The 21,140-nt window shown below is 43.8% G+C and overlaps 1 long non-coding RNA gene across 1 annotated transcript in view; it reads left to right on the forward strand.

Moving 5' to 3' along the window:
* LOC120220851 overlaps positions 1–15,309 on the forward strand; it is a 31,017-nt gene extending 15,708 nt beyond the window's left edge. The window contains exons 2-3 of the long non-coding RNA XR_005525675.1: positions 8,342–8,465; positions 15,226–15,309. This is a non-coding gene — a long non-coding RNA (uncharacterized LOC120220851). The remainder of the gene's footprint in view (positions 1–8,341; positions 8,466–15,225) is intronic.
* Positions 15,310–21,140: the final 5,831 nt, after the last annotated feature.

Below are 21,140 nucleotides of genomic sequence, written 5' to 3' on the forward strand. Positions count from 1 at the left end.
CACTTGATCATCGTGAATTCTTTTTGTATGCTGTTGAATTTATTTGCTACTATCGTGTTGAGAATTTTTGCATCCATATTCATCAGAGATATTGACGTGTAGTTCTCTTTTTTTTTACTGGGTCTCTGTCTGGTTTGGGAATCAAAGTGATGCTGGCTTCATAGAATGAGTCCAGAAGTTTTCCTTCTGTTCCTATTTTTTGGAACATCTTGAGAAGGATAGGTATTAACTCTGCTTTTAATGTCTGGTAGAATTCCCCAGGGAGCCATCTAATCCAGGACTCTTATTTGTGGGGAGATTTTTTGATAAATGATTCAGTTTTTTCACTAGTTATAGATATCCTCAAATTTTCTATCTCTTCTTGTTTGAGTTTTGGTACTATGTAGGTGTTTAGGAATTTGCCCAAATCTTCCAGGTTGTCCAGTTTGTTGGTATATAATTTTTCATAGTATTCCCTGAAAACTGCTTGTATTTCTGAGGGATTGGTTGCAATAAATCCATTTTCATTCGTGATTTTATCTGTTTGGGTCCTCTCTCTTTTCTTTCTGAGAAGCCTGGACAGAGGTTTATCAATTTTGTTTATTTTTTCAAAAAGCCAACTCTTGGTTTCATTGATCTGTTCTACTGGTTTATTTTTTATTTTTTATTCTATATTGTTTATTCCTGCCCTGATCTTTATTGTTTCTCTTCTTTTGCTGGGTTTGGGGTGTCTTTGCTGTTCTGCTTCTAGTTCCTTTAGAAGTGCTGTTAGATTTTTGTATTTGTTATTTTTCTTGCTTCTTGAGATAGGTCTGGATTGCAAAGTATTTTCCTCTTAGGACTGCCTTTGCTGCATCCCAAAGAGTTTGGATTGTTGTATTTTCATTTTCATTTGTTTCCATATATATTTAAATTTCTTCCCTAATTGACTGGTTGACTCACTGGTTCTTTAGTAGGATGTTCTTTAACCTCCATGCTTTTGGAAGTTTTCCAGGCTTTTTCCTGTGATTGATTTCAAGTTTCATAGCATTATGACCTGAAATTGTGCACGATATGATCTCAGTTTTTTTATATTTATTCAGGGCTGCTTTGTGACCCAGTATGTGACCTATCTTGGAGAATGTACCACTTTCTCAAGAAGAAAGTATATTCCATTGCTTTGGGATGTAGAGTTCTAAATATATCTGTCAAGTCCATTTGGTCCAATGTGTCATTCAGGGTCACTGTTTCTTTAGTGATTTTCTGTCTAGTTGATCTATCCATTGCTGTAAGTGGAGTATTAAAGTCCCCTGCAGTTAGCACATTCTTATCAATAAGATTGTTTATGTTTGTGATTAATTTTTTTATATATTTGGATGCTTCTGAATTTGATGCATAGACATTTATAATTGTTAGCTCTTCCTGATGGATAGGCCCTGTAATTATTATAAATGCCTTTCTTCATCTCTTGTTACAGCCTTTACTTTAAAGTCTAGTTTGTCTGATATAAGTATGGCTACTCCAGCTTTCTTTTGACCTCCAATAGCATGGTAGATAGCTCCCCATCCCCTCACTTTCAATCTGAAGGTGTGTTCAGGTCTAAAATGAGTCTCTTGTAGACAGAAAATAGATGGGCCTTGTTTTTTATTTTTTAATACATTTTAATACCCTATGTCCTTTGATTGGAACATTTAGTCCATTTACATTCAGTGTTATTACTGAAAAATATGGGCTTAGAGTCATTGTGTTATCTGTAGGTTTCATGCTTGTAGTGATGTCTCTGGTACTTTGTGTTCCTTGCAACTTCCCTCATAGAGTCTCCCTTAGGATCTCTTGTAGGGCTGTTTTAGTGACGATGAATTCCTTCAGTTTTTGTTTGTTTGGGAAAACCTTTATCTCTCCTTCTATTCTGAATGACAGGTTTGCTGGATAGAGGATTCTTGGCTGCATATTTTTTCTGTTCATCACATTGAAGATTTCCTGCCATTCCTTTCTAGCCTGCCAAGTTTCAGTAGATAGGTTTGCCACTACCCTTATGTGTCTACCTTTGTATGTTAAGGCCCATTTATCTCTAGCTGCTTTCAGAGTTCTTTCTCATCCTTGTATTTTGCCAATTTCACTATGACATGTCCTGCAGAAGATCGATTCAAGTTACCTCTGAAAGGAGTTCTCTGTGCCTCTTGTATTTCAATGTCTGTTTCCTTCCCCAAGGTGGAGTTCTCAGCTATGATTTGTTCAAGTACAAATCATACTTCAGCCCCTTTCTGTTTCTCTTCTTCTTATGGAATTCCTATGATATGGATATTGTTCCATTTGATTGCATCATTTAGTTCTCGAATTCTCCTTTCATGCTCCTGGATCATTTTATCTCTCATTTTCTCAGCTTTCCCTTTTTTCCATAACTTTACATTCTAATTCACCTATTCTCCCTTCTGCCTCTTCAATCCGCACTGTCACTGCCTCCATCTTATTTTACACCTCATTTATAGCATTTTTAAATTCATCGTGACTATTTTTAAGATCCATGAATTCTGCAGCAATGGAGTCTCTGCTGTCTCCTATGCTTTTCTCAAGCCCAGCAATTAATTTTATGACTATTATTCTAAATTCATGTTCAGTTACGTTGCTTATATCTGCTTTGATCAGTTCTTTAGCTGTCACTTTTTCCTGGAATTTCTTTTGAGAAGAATTCTTCCATTTTGTCATTTTGGCTAGTTTCCTGTCCCTTGTAAGTTCTAGAAGCTTGTTATGTGCTCTGCACCTAGCAAGTACTGCTGTATTAAAGGGGGCTCATACACTGTCCAGGGCCTGCCCATTCAGGAGGTGTTTTATTGGAGAGTGTTACTTGTTCTCTGTTGTTGTGACTTTGGTTATTTTATTTCCCTACTCACAGTGATGTTTTGGATCCTCCACCAGGTGTCATTTGGTTTGTTTCTTGAAGTAGCTCTGGAAAAGAAAACAGACAGACAAAAAAACAGGAAACAAAAACCTGCAAATGCACAAACAAATAAAACAAGCAAACAGACAAAAACAAAACAAAACAAAAAAACAAAAGATAATCTAAAAGCACGGAACCAGAAACACCAGCTACAAGAAGAGGGTGGGGGCAGCGCTAATGGAAGAGCATATACAAAGAGAGAAATGACGGGCGGGGAGAAAGAGAAAATGAACACTGACCAGGCAGACAGACTAAAAGGCTTAATCCAGAGAGAGAGAAAGGAGAATAAGGAGGGAGGTGGGGAAAAAGAAATGAAGATAAAGTTTCCCAGAGAAACTGTATGGCCTGATTATTCTAAGAGAGAGAGAGAAAGGAAAGGAAAGCAGGAGGTGTAGAACATGCATCAAGAGAATGCACTAAATCTGTCAATTTAAGCAAACCAATAACCAAAGTGATCAGCCTAGATGAGGGAAGAGATAAGAAAGAGAAAGGGCAGAGTATATCTGAATAACAAGAATTGACCTAGAGTTAATCCAGGCAATGCCATAGTGCTGGTCTGGTTTGTAGCATCTCCGCAGCTCCAGTAGAGAAGCGGCTGTCTAGCAACGAGGGGCGTGGTTTGATGTCAGGGCCCCGCCTCCGCTGTGGGCCCCACCGACCAACCCCTGAAGCCCTGCCTTGGAGGTTGTGGGGAGAAAAATGGCGACCCTCCAGTCCCTTCTTCACAGAACAGGTGTCCCAAATCACTCCTTTGGATCCATCCTCACTGTGCCGGGGATGCAGTCAAGGTGGCTGTCTCGCTCCGCCGTCTCCTATGTCCCACACTTAGCTGCGTTTTAAACTCCTGCTCTGTGCGCTTTAATGATGCTGACGAAATGTAATCCCTTGGCTGTGCTGCAGCGCTTCGGGAGAGGGGACTGGATTCTCCTGCTGCCGACTGTGCCCCTGACGTACCACTGAACCCGGAGGTGACTCCCCTCTTCCCCAGGTATATGAACAGGGTATCCGGCTCCAGTCCAAAAAAAAGCTCTGCAGTTAGAGATGGGATGATGGGATCCCTCTCCATCCCGGTCAGAGGTTTGTCTCTTGTCCAGATACAGACCTACGCTCCCCCAACTGGTCTTTCTCTTCCTTTGTCTTTCCGCAGAAGGAGATCCCTGTCCTCTGTGCCTCCATAGCCCGTTTTATCTCCCCCAGTTCGCAATCACGCACCTATTGGGCTGCCTGGTTTTCCTGTTTCCTTCCTTATAGCTTCCGTCTCCTTTCCCCCCAGACTCTTGGGGTTCAGAGCCCTTTGCCTTTAGCCCTTCTTTGTTTGGGAGATGCAGGGAGTAGGATCTCCCTACTTCTCTGCCATGTTGGCCTCTCTCAACCTCCTTCTTCTTAAGGATTTCACACACCTCAGGGTCAGGCCCAGGTAAACTGCAACCAGCACTACCGTGGATGTAATCCATGAATGGGAATCTTGGAAATGCCATCCCTCATCTTGTGCTGCTCTGTGGCTTGAATCTGACTGAGGCAGAAACCTCTCTGAATTTACATGTGAGGGTAGTGTGCTAATGATGTCAAGGAAGCACAGTGATCGCCAGCATTTGTGGAATAGTGCAAGGAGCCCACGCCTAAGACTCAGGAGACATAGGCTATAGTTCTGAGTTGGCTCCTCTAATTGATGTGTGACTTTGGGAGTGTAACTCAAACTCCTGGGGACTCCCCTTCCTGTGGTCTCTTCCTTGTCTAATAGTCAAAGTATATGTCTTCAGCAGAGCATCTGTTTACAGTTATGGAACTTAAGGAGCCCACTCTAGGGGCAAGTCAGGGTTGAAATCCAGCCTTTGCTCCCCTTGCCAAGATTCTGTCTCCCCAGAGGGGAAACTTGCTGAGACCCTGATAATGAGCTTGGACATAGGCCCTATCTAACATGGGGCAGAGATGAACAGAAGGGAAGGCATTTTTGAGAGCCTAGGACCTGAAAGCTCTAGGATGTGCCCGTGTTTGCAGGATGGTCAAGAGTGACCAAAGGCAAGTTTGCAGAGACAATCTGGAGTAGTTTAGGAGATGGAGGGGGAGACTGAGAGTTGGTGGAGAGAGGAACCCAGGGAGAAGTCTGTGGGAGGCAGGGGGAGGAGCCTTTCTCCAAATGTCAGAGTGACTTGGAATGCAGCCTAGCCTCAACTGGATGATAAGATGCAGAGAAACCAGACACAGAGGAGGGTGCATTCACACTGGCCCACACCATTATGGCAGATGCTATGTTTTGCTGGGGTGTTGAAGAGGGCTACGTGTGGGGGGATGGGCACAGGCTGGGAGAGGGTGAGGATGAGAAAAGAACATGGGATGAAACAGATTCCAAGCCTCTGGTTTTAGATAATGCATGGCTGTGATTTATCTACTTTTATATAGTTGAAGAGAGTTTTTCCCTTAGAAAGTCTACACTTTTATAGTAAAGTCGAATGCTTTGTGCCTAACTGAGCCTCAGGTTGTGTTTCAAGGTTCTGAGATGGAGAGATGCTGCAGACAAGTGACAAGGAAAATTGAAAAAAGAGACAGACCTTCTGTTTGGAAGACCCCAGACCTGGTCAGTCTTAGAAAGTGACATGGATTATGTTCTGAAAGGCCGGGGCAGGACATGTGAATAAGCTGAAGACAGTGGCTACAGGGCTGGGTTAACCATAGGCTCCCTTGGGGCATCTTCAGAAGGGGTCAAAGGCAGGTTCTTGGGTGTCCAAAGAGAGATGCTCTAAAAAATGCATTCAGACCTGTGGGATCTGGGGACAGCAGGAGAGACTCTGTTTGGAGAATTCAGGGGAGCGAATCGGCACCTGAACGTGAAAGTGTGTGGAGAGGGTGTTTGTGAACTGGGGTTAGGACTGGAAAGAGTGAGGTCTGTGCTCCACCTGAAGATCTGCTTTCCTAGATGGAACGGCAGAAGCAGCAGCACAAGCAAGGTCCCAGGACAAACTGACATTCGTGCCAGCCTGGGCTGAGCCCGGTGTGGGAGTTGGTGAAACCTGTACTATGGCTGTCACTCTCCAGAGCTCACACCCTGGCCTCTCCCAAAATGTGCTAGAGGTTTCTGTGTGAACAGTGTGAGCTGAGGGCCCACACTGCAGGGGGGCACTGTTAAAATATCAAAGAACAAAAGCTGGGTAGCAATCTTGTTTTCCCACCTGTTTTCAAGGCTGAGGATAACAAGGGTAGCAGACGCGAGTTTTGTTGTGTAGTGAGAACAGCACTGGGTTAGGCGAGTTAGAAGGTGGGTGTTTGGGTGTTTGCTCCTCCTCAGGCAGCTGGCCTTGTTTACCAAATGGGCCTTTTGGTCTTTTTTTTTTTTTTTTTTTAAGTTTATTTTGAGAGGGGGGAGAAGGGGAGGGGCAGAGAGAGGGAGAGAACAAGAATCTCAAGCAGGCTTCTCACTGTCATTGTGGATCCTGACATGGAGCTCAAACTCATGAACTGTGAAATCATGACCTGAGCCGAAGTCAGGAGTTGGACGCTTAACCGACTGAGCCACCCAGGTGCCCCCCAAATGGGTCCCTTGGTCTAGAAGGTGCACTTTAGCCCTCTGAGACTGAGACAGACCTCACGCCCCATTGCTGAGTACCCCAGCTTAGTCTTCAGAACTGCCAGAGGAGTGTCTATATTAGCATCGCCGCAGTAGAGGTGCCCATCACCCTACATGGAAAGCCAGTGTCTAGACAAGCCTGACACCCCCGCCCTGCAGCTCCTGAGTGTGGCTGCCTCATGGCATGCACTTGCTGCCGTGATAGCTGCTGCTAGCTGGACTTCCAGTGCTTGCACGTACTATCCAGAATCTTGCCATCACTTTTTTTTTTTTTTTTTTTTTTAGCAGATGGGAAATTTGGAGTTCAGGAAAGGCAGGTGGCCTACCCAGTGTCATAGAGATGGCAGTTAAACCAGACAGAGTTTTTCCTACTTTGCTTGATTTCCCTCCATTTTCACACCTTGAATCACCCTAATCTCCTCAGACTCCCAAATTGTTATTTCACAAAAGAGAATTTTATTCTTTGTACCTAACTTTATACATTCATGGAAATAATGGTCCCTGGAACACACTCACTTACAAAAAATCACCCTTGGCAAATATTGTCAAACTAAGATTTGTAGGTCAGGAAAGAAAATCAGATAAAATTATATTCTTCTGTTCCTTTAAGTCTACCATAAAACCAAAATCTTTAATGAACCAGAAAATCCACTAGAACCATTAAGTTAAAAATAAACTTTAAAAATTGAGTGGCAATCAACAAGAATAATAGAAAATGTAAAACCTGCAGACTAGAGCATGATTATATTATCGATCTGAAGGACTAAGGCAAAGGGAGAGGACGCAGGGTTGCAGGATGATGAATATTTGCTACCCTTTGACGGAAAACTTCCAGGCATGCTGGGTGGTTGGGTTTTAGGACCTTAGAAGGAAGCCACTTTCTCCTTACTGGCAACTTCTGATGTCGCCATACCATCACATCAAATCAAATTGCGTGTTAACAGTGGAGTGCTTTACATATGCAAGTGGTACCTTATTCTAGGGGTCAGAGTTTAGGTCTCAACCACTCTTTTATACTGAGGGAGTTTGGACACAATAAATATTTGTTGAACAAATGAGTTAAACATTCTAAAGATAATACCCTCTTGATATTATTCCTTCTGGTTATACTGATATCCTTCTGATATTCTGATTTTGGGGGGTGAGGGATGCTCATTTACTATCTATTTGCGACCTAAAAACTGCCCTGGGTAGTTCTGTTGCATCCTATTCTGTTTGGAGGGAACCTACAGAGAAGGAGTCCTTTCATTGACAGGGAAGATGGAGGATATGACATCGACAGTCCCTTTAAGAGCCAGCATTCTAGGACTGTGGGTGCATCCGGATTCTCCTGGTGATACCACGCGATTTACTCTTGCCTTGCTCACTGCCGTCTTCCTATGGTGGCCTGGCTGAGCTGTCTCACGATACTCATTTCTGCTCCTAGAAGCTCAGACATCATTTGAATTCTATGATCCAGTCCATGGAATTTTCTTTTTCAAACCATAAATACAGCAATGGAAGATACCCTGAAGTAGTTTTTTTAGGTTTCTCTTGAGGGTAGACTCCATTCATTCATTTATTCAGAAAATACCATTGATTGCTTACAAGGTGCCGGGCATTTTGCTATTACTAGCCCTAAACCACACAGACAAGTCATTTTTTTTTTTTAAATTTTTAATGTTTATTTTATTTTTGAAAGAGAAGAGAGACAGAGCGTGAGCAGGGAAGGGGGAGAAAGAGAGGGAGAAACAGAATCCAAAGCAGGCTCTAGGCTCTGAGCTGTCAGCACAGAGCCCGACGAGGGGCTCAAACCCACGAATGGTGAGATCAGGACCTAAGCGAAAGTTGGACGCTTAACCGACTAAGCCACCCAGGCACCCCACATGTCTTTTTTTTCATAGAGCTTGAATATTGATGACTGGAAGAAGTGCTCCAGTGGTGTGAGCTCTGCCGTGATTGGCCTCCACCTCCCCATCCCATCTCTGGGCAGACTTTGCAGTAGGAGAGGAAACAATAGCATGCCTGGTAAGTCTGGGTAAGTAACAGAGGTGACATCAAGGACCTCACAGTTTTAGGCTTATAAACTTTGTGTTTATATGGTTTTGAGGATCTTTTACATTCTGATTAGCCAAGGCTACTAGTGCAAATGGCCACATAGAGTGGGGGACATGCTCCCAGCCATGACTGCCCCCAGCCTGTTACTGCACCACCTTTGTACCTTGCCCTTTTTCCTCGGTGGAAGTTGCTTAGCATAATTGGGTTGATTCTGACACTTGCTGGGACTATTTGTGTTAAGACTTAGGGTCAATGTGCTGCTACCTTGCCCTCCACAAGTGCTCTGTTGTGCATATTTTCTTCTCTCTATGGAGCCATGTAGTATAGTAGCTAAGAGGCACCAGATCTCAGCTGTGTACATGGGGCTCTCAAGATCTTCTTCTAGGACCAGAGTAGAGCAAGGCTTTAATCTGCCCTGTAGTTCTGTGACAATGCCTTGCCTCAGGAAGCAGTGATCTCTGGTCCCCTTTGTCTGGGCTTCCTGCAAAGAGCTTGTGGGGAAGGTATGAACCCCACCAAGGCTCCTTGCCTTCCTAAGCTATTGGTATATATATGGTGAGACACTACACAAACTTTCAAATAGCTCTAATGAAAGGAGACAAATCAGTGATGGGCTTCCTTCAGGGGTTCTGTGTGATGAAATATTTCACCCAAACTCTGGGATGACTCCAGCGAAATGGTCAGTTTTATTTTTAGGAGCCCTTGACCAGGACTGACCTGGTCATCAGAACTGCTTTGGAAAGATGGATCCATTCTGCCAAGATCCCAGGAAGCACAATTCATTTGGCCAAATATTTGGGAACTCCAAGAGATGGTTTTGTCAACTACCAAAATAAATTAATCACAATAGCTCCTCGAAGCCACCTAAAATCCATTGTGGAACATGGCTATAAATACAAAAAATAATCAAAATAAAGATTTGGTGGTTGCTGTTTGGGGACTATGGGAAGAGTGAAATTTTCCCACAAGATTTGCCTTTGCTGTTACAAGAATTTATCTTGCTGGGCTCTGTCTGTTTCATCCTGTTCTGTTGCCTTATGATGTATGCATTGCCTTTTTGATGGCCAGAACTCTGCCTTCCTTTTCCCCCTTTCCCATCCCTCCCTTGAAGCGGGGAGGCAAACAACGAAGACACAAAGGAACGGAGCCAAATACTACAAAACGTTAATGGAATATTTGCTCCAGATGAGATTTTTAAAGAGGCACTTTAAATGCAGCAAAGACCTAAGCACTCACATCAATGTTCCTGTAAGCAGAAAATAAAATCTACAAATAAAGTTTTAGTGGAAGGTGTATCACTTTATTTTATTAGTATTCATATTCCAAATTCATATATGCAATTGTGGAGAACTTCATGAGACAATTTTGCTCTTAGGAAACAGACAACAGCCCCAGACCAGCCTAATAAACATTCAAAATATCATCCACACCAGGCATAGGTGTTTTGCAGTCGCCACCGTGCTGATGTTTAGTGGGCTAGAGCTGCGAGCACCATCGTAATTTGTGCTCTGGCTTTGCATCCCACATGCCACTGCAATGCAATGACCCAGTTTGTCCTGCCTCTGCGTTGGAGGGGACAAGGTCTCCAGGATCCTCCTAGCAATGTACCCGCCGTCCACTTTATTATATTTATGGTCAGAATGACACTCCTCCCAGCCTCCCCTAACTGTTCAAGGACAGGTTAACTCTGAAGAAAAGGTGTCTGAGGGTTTCCTGGACTGCTCTGCTGCGTGATCTGGCCTCTGACTCACAGTCGTGCTAGGTGAGGTCTTGACACTTAGATTCTGGCGTCCTTCCCCAAGCAGGTGAGAGATGATGAGATGGGGCACAAGCCCTGTCCTGCACCAGGTTGCTGGGTTTTTTGTTTTGTGTTTTGTGACAAACTGGCCTGGCCTTAGAGAGGATTTATTGGACTATAGGAAATGCTGGTGCTTTGCTACTTATAAAGAATGAATCTCCTTGCAGTTTCATCGAAGCTTCTGAAGGACATTCCCATTTTGACCCCAAAGCATCTATAAGTGACTTCTGTCAGGCATTTCTGTTCCCAAGTCTGGTGTTGCTCTCCTCACTCCTGAGCCACTCTAATGGTAAACCAAGAATCACGAATTCCTAATGGAGGTACCTCCACTTTTGAATTCCTTAGGGTCATGTTATGAGCAGGCCAGCTAAAGAGAACATTCAGATTAAAGACAGGGCAGAAACCCGAGGAAAGCCAAGGATTTCAGCAGAATGCATTTGGATGGGAAGGAGTCCTAAAGATGTCCCCGAGGGGGAAACCACCCAAATTGCAGCCTAAAAACCTGGGCAAGTGTCTGACCCAGATAAGTAGGGTTTGGTATAATCTTTAGATTCTGGAGCCTAATTCCCAGACTACTTGCTGTCAGAGCTGCACCATCAGTTGGCCTAAGGAGATAAGGAACCTGTTTAGATTAACATCAGAAAGAAAAAATAGCACATGTTCCAGAGGCAGTTTCAGTTTTTCTCAGCTAACAGGCATGGAAGGCAGAGCTGAAAGGAAGTGCCGGATGGTTCCATCACATTCCACCTAACTGGACAGACGGCTGGACTGTGGAAGTGTGGAGGAGGTGATCTAATGTGAAGGGGACACTGTGCACCCAGAGGACATTGCAAGAGGAGGACATAACCCTGCGCCTATCATAGGCCAGAGGACCCTGTCCAACCTCAAGGAGCAGAATGACAGAGTGGTTCAGAGCACAGGCTTTCAAGACAGAATTTCCTGGGTCCCATCTGACGCTGCCACTCTATCTTACTCAAGGGCCTTAACCTCTTGGTGCCTCTGTTTCCCCTTCTGTAAAATGGAGCTAATTCGGCTGATATGCAGATCAAACAGGTAACAGAGTTTACAACCATGCGTGGCATATAGTTATTACTATGATTGTCACTGTTGCTGTATTTGCTGTGATCGCCTCCTAACCAGGTTTCATTCATCCAGATGCTTATGTTTCAATAGCTCCTAGTGGTTTATAGTTCCAGGACCCAAGCCCAGATCTACAGAATCAGAGTCTCTGTGGGAGAAATCTAGGGATCTGTATTTTAATACATGTCTCAGGCAAGTCTGGAAAGCTGAGGATATTTCCTCATCTGGACCCCAGACCCAATTTAGGATGGATCTTCCATCACTGAGGCCCACTTTGCCTCTCCTTGTCTACCCTGTCCCCGGGACACATCTTCTTTTGGACCATGCAGCATCTGTCTTCTTATCCTTGCTTGAGGAAGGCTTTCTCCTCCAAGGACAAGTGGAGCTCCCTGCTGAGCTCTGCTACCGCCATGGCCCAGAAAGCTCTTTCATCCCCTCCCATTGCCGAGCAGTCCCCCATTGCCTGTATACCAGTGTTGGGCATTTTTCCTTCTTGGAGGTCTTCTCTGCTTCCTCTCTTCCTCCGGCAGAATTTCTCATGCAGCAGAACTAGATGGTTGTGTTCTCCCTAGACCTGGCTCATGGCTCCCCGGCAGTTGTCTTTAAGAGGGCCTGGATTCCAGTCATGAGAAACTAAGGCACCATGACCCGTGTGTCCCCGGCTGGTGTCTCCTAGCCCAGGGATGGTGGGGCACGAATAAGGAGATGATCCAGTGTCTCACGAGTCTGACCCTGCACTTACTGCCCCATACTCAGCTGGTACTGGTCCCACATCACGTGCCAACCCCCGCCCCTCCACAGCCTGATTAAGTCCTTTTCCTGCTATCTGGCCCAGGTCCCCAGAACTGCTCTATGGCCCCTTTTCTCTACCATCATTGTCCACACAGGAGATGGGTCCCCTCCCCACTGCCTTTGCTCAGGGCTTGAGAAAACCCAGTGTAACCACCACCTCGGTCTGTTCTGCCCCAGTGTGGATTGCTGGGCACAGCCCTCCACTGCAGCCGCCATGGCCTTGCTGCCCGCCAGGAGGAATCTGAGTTCTGTGAGCCTGCGGTGATGAGGAGGTCAGAGAGGAGGCTTGAGGCCACAGTCCAGAACCAAGGGGCAGACCTCCCTGGAGACTTGGGAACCGGCCAAGTGGCAGCCAAGGGGCAGACATTCTTGGTGTTTCTGCTGCTGCCTTTGCCACACCCCGTGGCTCACCACACGCTTTAGGTCTGTTGTTTGACCTGCTTTGTTAGCAGATCCTGTCTCCTCCGCCCCACTGCTTCCTCCTTTGCCACAGAGGGGGTGGGGGTGGCAGCAAAGCCAGAGGGGATGGGAGGGGGAGGGAAGAGATGTACTGTGACTTTAGGTATATGATATTTAGCACCCAGTCGTGGTGCAGTGAAGCTCCCAAGGCTTGGGGGCCATGGCTGAGGAAGGTCTTCTGTCTTCCCATGTGGTCCTTCCTCCAACGGCAAGTAGAGGACAGTGAGAAGGCACAAGTGATGGCGCTATACCCCAGGACTATTTATTAGTTCCTTTTTGTAAAGACTCTATTGATTCTATTCCTTCTCCAATAATCAAAGCTGGCTTTTTTTTTTTTTTTTTGCTTGAGAACAAATACATGGCTTATACATTAATTTATTCTTTCATTCAGCAAATACTCCCTGGGAACATTACTGTGCCTGGGCCCTTGGGGTAAAGGTGCTGGGGAAAAGTCTAGGGGTGAGGGCATAGAGGAGATAAGCCTGCAGCCCAGTGCCTGGGGGGTTGAGTAGGCCTCAAAGAATGGCTTGTAAATGAATTGCACAACTCTACTGTAAGGAAATTAAGGGCCACATAGGTGCTATGCTATAAACACAATACAAAAGGGTCAGAAAATCTTTCCTGGCTGCAGCACCTGAGGGAGGTATAAAAATAGAGGTAACACATGGGCTGGCCTTAAAGCACAGGTGGGTGCTTGTAACCACACAGGTGCGGTGGGCACTGTGGGTGAATGTCAACCTGAGTACATATAGGGAGATGGGAAAGTTCTGGAATATTTGGGAAGTGAATAATGCTTAGTTTGACAAAAGCCTAGAGTTTCTTACAGGAAATAGTGAAAATCCTGCAAGAGCTGGCCAAGGCATGTCAGTGGAACATCTCTGACACAAGATGAGAAGTTTTGACTCGATTTGGTCAGATATGTAACCCCTGGAAGCTATTTTCCAATAAACAGGTGAATGAACATGACAAATTGTGCCTTAAGAAGCCAAGTCTTCCTTCCAGGACATCACAGCGTGCAAGGGAAAGGACCGTGGCAGTGTGAGGAGAAATGGAAAGATGAGTTGTAGAGAATGGTCTTGAGGGAGATTTGCAGGATTTGGCAAGGCTGTGGGGACCCAAGGTAGTAAGGTATCAGGAAACAATTGTGTGCTTCTATATACTGATTCTTATTGGCTAGAAAGTTTCTTAGTCCAATATTCACAAACACTGATAAGTGCTTGTTATTTTGTGTGACACAAGCAGTACAGGAACAACAAAGGTGATCAGAGACAGTCATTTCCCCCAACTGGAAAAGAGGTTTAGAGGAGAATGCGGGCCATCCATTCTATTTCCTGTGGGTAGAAATCAGAGATGATTGAGTGTTATATATAATATCCTCAATGAAGTATGAATGAGGGAAAAGGGGCCCAGGATTATTGATTCTCTGTGAATACCTTTGAGTAGTGTAATGATTTTGTTTGGCTTTCTTTCATTCAGTAGCTATTTCTTTTGAGTCTACCATGGGATATGTATTGAGTCACACACACAGGTGGGTAAGAGATTGCCTCCGTCCCTTTCCCCAGGATCTCCCAGGTGTGACGATATTCAAAGGAGCATGAAAAGAATGGCAGGAGTAAAGAAGATACAAGCCAGTGGTCTGGGATTGAAAGGCAGGTGTTGTACCCCCCTGGGACACCAGAGCTGAGGGGCGTCTTTCTGGGAGAGGTGGCATTTGAGCCAGATGTTGGATGGGGTAGCATTTCATTAGATAGACACAGGAGAAGTCACAGTGGTGTTCCTGGTGAAAAACAGAGGGAGAGCAAAGGCGAGGAGACAGAATGTGGGACATATTTGGGGAAATGCTACATGTCTTGTCTGAAAGATGTATAAGCAGAAGGTAGCCCTGTTTAACTAGAGTTTTGTTTTGCTCTGCTTTACTTTGTTAATGAAGTTAAGAGTAACAGTTGGAGGGGTGCCTGGGTGGCTTAGTCGGTTAAGCGTCTGACTTTCGCTTAGGTCATGATCTCGCGGTTCGTGGGTTCGAGCCCCGTGTCGGGCTCTGTGCGGACTGCCAGCTCAGAGCCTGGAGCCTGTTTCGTTCTGTGACTCCCTCTCTCTCTGACCCTCCCCTGCTCATGCTGTCTCTCTCTCTCTCTCCTAGAAATAAATAAAACATTAGAAAAAAAAAAAAAAGAATAACAGTTGGAAATCCAATTAAGTGGTTTGGAGGTTGTGGTTTAGTTGTTTCCAGTGGGTTTCTCGTTGGGCCTAGAAGACATGCTTGTTTGTAAGCAACTGTCAAGAGTTCTTTGATTAGGTGATTTCTCCATTCCAGCCCAGAAATGTGTTTTCTGCGCTTTGACTTTTGGCAATAATGTATCCTTGGGAAGAAGACTTTCATTATTCACTACCCAAAGGGGTGGAAATCATGCCTGCTTTCCTTATGAAGTCTCTTTATGGACACCGAAATGTGTATGTGACAGGACATTTATGGCAACATATGGAAATCACCAAGTTTTGTAATAATATTACTGGAAATCCAAATGCTCAAGGCCAGGAATTGGATGAAATTGGTCTTTTGCACTTTCTTACTTCTTCAGTCTAAATCTTCTTCTCTCCTAGAGTTGTTGATTCATCGAAGAGCAACTAGAAATATTATGACAACAGAATCTTTTACATGCTAAATAAGAGGACAAGAAGGACCACCCAAGGGTTAGAGAAACAATTAACCAACTTAATTATCAGCAATAAATTGTCAGTAATTCTTAGCTATGTTCTTTTGGAAACATTAAGTGCTAGCATGCTTAAAGTAAATACAAGAAAGAATTGTTTTTCTTTGGGGCAGGGCATAGTAGGGGGATGGTGGTTAGAATTGGGAAATTGCTTGTGGAAACAGAAAGGATTCTGGTAAATCCATGAGATTCAAATCCTAAACATGTCTTCAAGCATGAAACATTGAAGCTGGTGTCCGATTCTATTTTGCTTTCCTACCGCTTCCTGATGTGCAAAATGACCACACACTAGGTGGCTTAAAAACAAGAGAAACTCAGTTTCTCAAAGTTTTGGAGACCAAAAGTTCAAAATCAAGGTGTTTTCAGAGTCCCATTCCCTCTGAGGTGTAGCGAGGAGAACACTTCCTTGTCTTTTTCAGTTTCTGGAGGCTCCAGATGTTCTTAGCTTGACGCTCCCCAACTCTGCTGGGCCTCCATCCTCACATGGCTTTCTGCGTGTTTCTCTGTATCTGAAGCCTCACCCTGCCTTTCTGTTGTGAGGACACCTATCATTGGATTTAGGACCCACACTAATCAAAGATAATCTCCAAGGTCTTTCACTTAATTCTACTTACAAAGACTCTTTTCCCAAATACGGTCACATTCACAGGTTCCAGGGATTAAGGCATAGACATATCTTTTGGGGGCCACCATTGAACCAATGACCCTGAAGATGCATTCTCCAGTGGCTCAAGAATGTGCCCCTGGATGTTCAACTAGTTCTTGTCGATGAGTTTCTCGTCCTTAGGACAGCAGAGGTTTGAATTCAGTGCAAGGAGACTGGAGATTGTAGCGAGTCTGAGCAAGCTGCACTGGGAACTAAAGGAGTAGAATAGTTTCCTGGACAGAGATTACATAGTGTATTATGGAAACTTATCAACAACTTTCCTGGTAGATTCCAAGCCTGGGAATGAGAGATCTCGAAGAAAGTCATCTATATGGTACATTTTGTTGTTCATAACACACTTCATTGTTTCTTGTTTTTCCCCCTTTCTGTTAAAAATAGAAAGCTTTGAATTGATCCAGTTGGCTATCTGAAACTCTGAAGTGTTATGGAATGAAAAAGTAAGTTTTAAAGCAAGTCTCTCTAAAATAAATAGAAGACTACCCAGCAAATAATATATATCTCAGATTTTTTCGGTAATGTTTAATGGCATCCCTTCAGGGGCAGAGTTTCTTATTTTTCAAATGGGAATATTAAGACATAGAGAAGCTGGGTCCACAAATGCAGTCAGCTCCTTAAACAGTAAGTGCAGAATGTCTTTTCTCTTCCAGTAGCTGAGAAACACAGCCACCCACATATTCCTGCTCCTCTCCCCCAGTGCTTTGTGATGTTGGTAGGAAATTGCCCAGAGAGCACTGACTCACCGGAAATGCTGTCCTTTCAAGAGTAAACAGCAAGAATGAAATTATGTCAGTACCATTTACCAATATGATTTTTAATTGGCTTATATGCCTTTGATCACTGAAGAGGAAATAAGTGAATGAGGGCTGGCGCAAGCGTGAGGACTGGCATTATTACCTTGTACGTTCATTTAGACCATTTTCCACCATCCACCTGTGATGCAGTTATTTATTAGCATAATATGGTTACAGATCTATCTGCAGGGCTTAAAGATGGAAATTGAAACTCTGCGATGATTTAGCTGAAAGTTACTGGAGCATTCATAAAGCTGTCAGAATTACAAGAGAAACCACATTAAGAAAACGCCAGCGCTAGTTGCTGTTAAATGGATATTCAAACATCGTCAGCACTGTTATCCACGGAGGGCTGGTCTAATTTATAAGCTCCTGTACAAGGGGATAATGGTAGCTGCAGGTTCAAAGGAAAGTGGATCATAGGAATGACATTAGGAAGAGTGATCACATGTTTTAAAACATAAATCAGGACGTAGGACAAAGGACTTTTCCCCGATTCATTAATTTATTTACATCTTTAAAAGGTATTCTCACTAATAAATCACATTTATAGAAAACAGTAAAATGAACTGAAAAGGCACAAATTCAACTTTTATTCATTCAACAAATACTTATTGAGTGCAATTTGTATGCCAGGCATGATTTTAGGTACTGGATATGATACAGACTAAACAGATAAAATACTGATCATAGATAGTAATCAATCGTTCTATCAGCAGAGGCTTATTGAGAGCTGCTACACAGCAGGCATGTGCCTATGGTTGATATTCTGTCAGTTCACAATCATATGCATTTGTGATCACATACACTCTGACCGTAAGAATTCCTGGGAGCACTGAAGTGTCTCCCATGCGTCTGCTGATCACTCTTGGGCATAGCTTGTTGCTCTGTTGATTAAGCTAGAGTTCTGTAGACTTGGTCTCAATGTACAGAGTAGCTGTTCTGAGACAAAATTTTGTTTCCATTTCTGTGGCTGCCTCTATGTGCATAGCCTCAATGCTGGTGGAGCTGGAGATCTGGATATGATGTTGGTGCACCTGGAATGGAGCCCTGTACTCTGAGACACCGGCCTGTCATGACTGAATGCATTCCTTCTCCAACACATGGAGTTCAGGTTGCTTGAGCCCTAAGAGTTACAGTGTTTAGCCAGTCAGTTCTTTCAGTTCTTCTCTAACAGAGGTTCTTTCGCAATTTTGCACCCACCTCACACATCTGTACTCGTCTCCTAGCTCCAGACAAATCTAAGGATGTTAGCGCATGCACTTTCCACCCACTGTGGGCCTCTGTGACCTGGACCTGCGAAGGCAAGACTTCTTGTTACACACACACACATGCATCTTTGAAAACAAGATGGCCTGAGAAATTCCGGAGCAGGTGCCCTTACGAATGTAGCCACTGGGCCCAAACTGAATGACACAAAGTTTAAAGTAGAAAAGCCAGTATTCTATGGAAACTAGCAGTTAGGAGACAATTACAAAGGCAAGAAAAAATTTGCCCTACACCCGGAAATGAGATTGAAGTTAAGGTGCAAGAATTAGAAACATGGAAATTTGCATCAGAAATCAAATCAGATTGGCAAAGAACTTCATGATATATACCCAGATCTTCACAGGGAGGAATTATTACTTCTGACTATTCTGACATTAAAGATATGGATATTGAGCTCCTGCCCTGACAAAGACTCTGCATTAGGCAATGGGAGATAAGGATGAGTGAATTTTTTTCCTCTTCTCTAAGCAGCTTAGAGTCTAAAGCACAGGTCAGAAAAGTACAGCCCTTGGGACAAATCCAACGCACTTCCTGATTTTGTATGGTCTGTGAGCTGACAATGGTTTTTATATTTTTGATTTTTTTAAATGTTTATTTGAGAGAGAGAAACAGAGAGAGAGAGAGAGAGAGAGAGAGAGAGAGACTGTAAGCAGGGGAGGATCAGAAGCAAGCTCCAGGTTCTGGCTTCAGCTCAAGTCATGATCTCACAGTTTGTGAGTTCGACCCCTGTGTTGGGGCAATATACACAGGTATTAATTTTGTTTTATTACCAGTTGTCTTATATGTATTATTAAAACATTATTTGCTCAGGATATCCTGCATAGGATAGAGTTAAAAAAATAAAAGATTCTTTAATTTTTAAGTAGTCTGAAAGCTGTGGTCTGGTGCCGCTTGGCAAGGCCAGGTCCCTCCCTGCATGTGGTTCAAATGGCAAGCCTCCCAGCAAGGCCTGAGAAATGGGTGCCCGCTGAGCCTTTCCTTTTTTCTTTTCTTTAAAAATGTTTATTTATTTATTTTGAGAGAGGGACAGAGAGTGTGAGAAGAGGAGGGACAGAGAGAGACACAGAATCCAAAGCAGATTCCAGGCTCTGAGGTGTCAGCACAGCACACGGGGCTTGAGCCCACAAACAACAATATCATAAGCTGAGTTGGATGCTTAACCAACTGAGCCACCCAGGTGCCCCTTAACATTCCTTTTTACTGGATTGGTCTTCCTAGGGTGGGAAAGGGCAAACCTGGGTGCCAGCAGTACCAGTGGTGGCAGGTGCACATAAGCTGACCTCAAAGTCATTTTTAAACTTTTTAAAAAAATGTTTATTTATTTTTTTTTGAGAGAGAGAATGAGTTGGGGAGGGGCATAGAGAGAACGATACACAGAATATGAAGCAGACTCCAGGCTCTGAGCCTGACATGGAGCTTAAACTCATGAACCATTAGATCATGACCTGAGCCGAAGTCAGATGCTTAACCAACTGAGCCACCCAAGGGCCCCCAGAGACATTTTAAAATAAAACCTCTTCCATATCTGACCCTGGTGAATTGAGCAGAAAACAAACAAGCAACCCAGATCTGGGGCTATGATTCCCATTTTACTTTTCCACGTTTGGCTTTCTCTAGTGGAAGTGTAAGCTTGTGCTCAAGTGGTCAGTGACACAGGCCAGTGGTCCACACTGACTCCCAGAGAGGCAGCATAGCCTGATGGTGGGGTTAAGACATCTGGATTTGAATAGCAGCTCTGCCACTCAGCAGCTTTGTGGCTCTGAGAAATTTATGTAGCCTCTATACTTCAGTGCTCATTAAAGGAGGACGGAAATAGCAGCTATCAAACAGGGTCATTGAAGATTAGATAAATTAATGCATGAAATACATTTAAAACAATGCCTGACATATAGATGAGTCCTTAACATTTGCCATGATGATGGTGATGATGATGGCGATGATGATGACTACTATTATTTTGCTCTCTTGGAAATACCTATTCAGAGTGAACCCTAAACACTATTTTTTGACTCCTAACGTATTTCCCTACACTCCATCTTCAGAGAGGGAATCTTTTTCTCGCTCTCTTTTTTTCCCCTGAAGTCCTCCCTTGAATGCTAGCCTCTTGCATTGTCCATTGTCTTTTTGTCTTACTTTAAGCTTTTAACTCCTGACTGTGACAATCTAGCAAATATGCCCAGCCCCTAACTTTTATTATCTGGGTGAGGGGAGCCTAGTGGAGTGATTAAATGCTCTATAGAAATGCCATTGGTGATCCAGGTTCTGTTTCAGATCATCAGTCATTTGCTCTGCCACAGAAATGGTGACCGCTACATATTTGTTGGATTGAATTGAATTCTATTCTTCCTCTGACAGTGAAGAAGATCCCGTTCTCAAAAATTTATTGCTGCATTAAATTAGCCTAGAGCTTAAGAATTGGACAGGTGTCTGGTTATTTACATTTAACTAACTGATACTTTCTGCTTGACTGTTTTGCTCTGGAAAACAGTTTGGAATCTCTGGCTCCTGATTTACACAAGGGACGTGTTATGATTTTCAAGATCATCCTTATCCACAGTTTTCTGGGACTCTTGCTTTAAGTATATCCTTACTAGGCTCCTTGTCTGTTCCCAGTTGGTTTGTTATAGACTCGGCTTCCTCCCTTTCCTTGCACTCAGCTGTTTATCTCTAAATTTCCAAGATTCTTGCAAATGACTGACTTAGGATTTAACAGAGAGTGAGCAAGTGTTTTAGTTATCTATATCTGTGTAACAAACTACTGTCAAACTTAGCAGCTAGAAACAATAAACATTTATCATCTCATAGTTTTGGTGGGTCAGGAGGCTGGGAGTGGCTCGGTTGGGTTATTATCATTCAAGATTTCTCACAATGCAGCAATCAAAGGGTAGCCAGGGCTGCAGTCTTCTCAGACTTGACTGGTTGGAGAATCCACTTCCATGACTATGAACGTGGCTGTTTGCTTGGGGTTTCATTTCCTTGTCGAGTTGGCTTCTCTGCAGGGCTACCTACAACCGTTATCTTTTCTGTATAGTATTGGGCATACAGGTCAACATTGGTACAGTGTAGTATAGACTACAC

The sequence above is a fragment of the Hyaena hyaena genome, unplaced genomic scaffold (genome assembly GCF_003009895.1).
Source record: "Hyaena hyaena isolate Hyena2069 unplaced genomic scaffold, ASM300989v1 scaffold_730, whole genome shotgun sequence".
NCBI classification, from domain to species: Eukaryota; Metazoa; Chordata; class Mammalia; order Carnivora; family Hyaenidae; genus Hyaena; species Hyaena hyaena.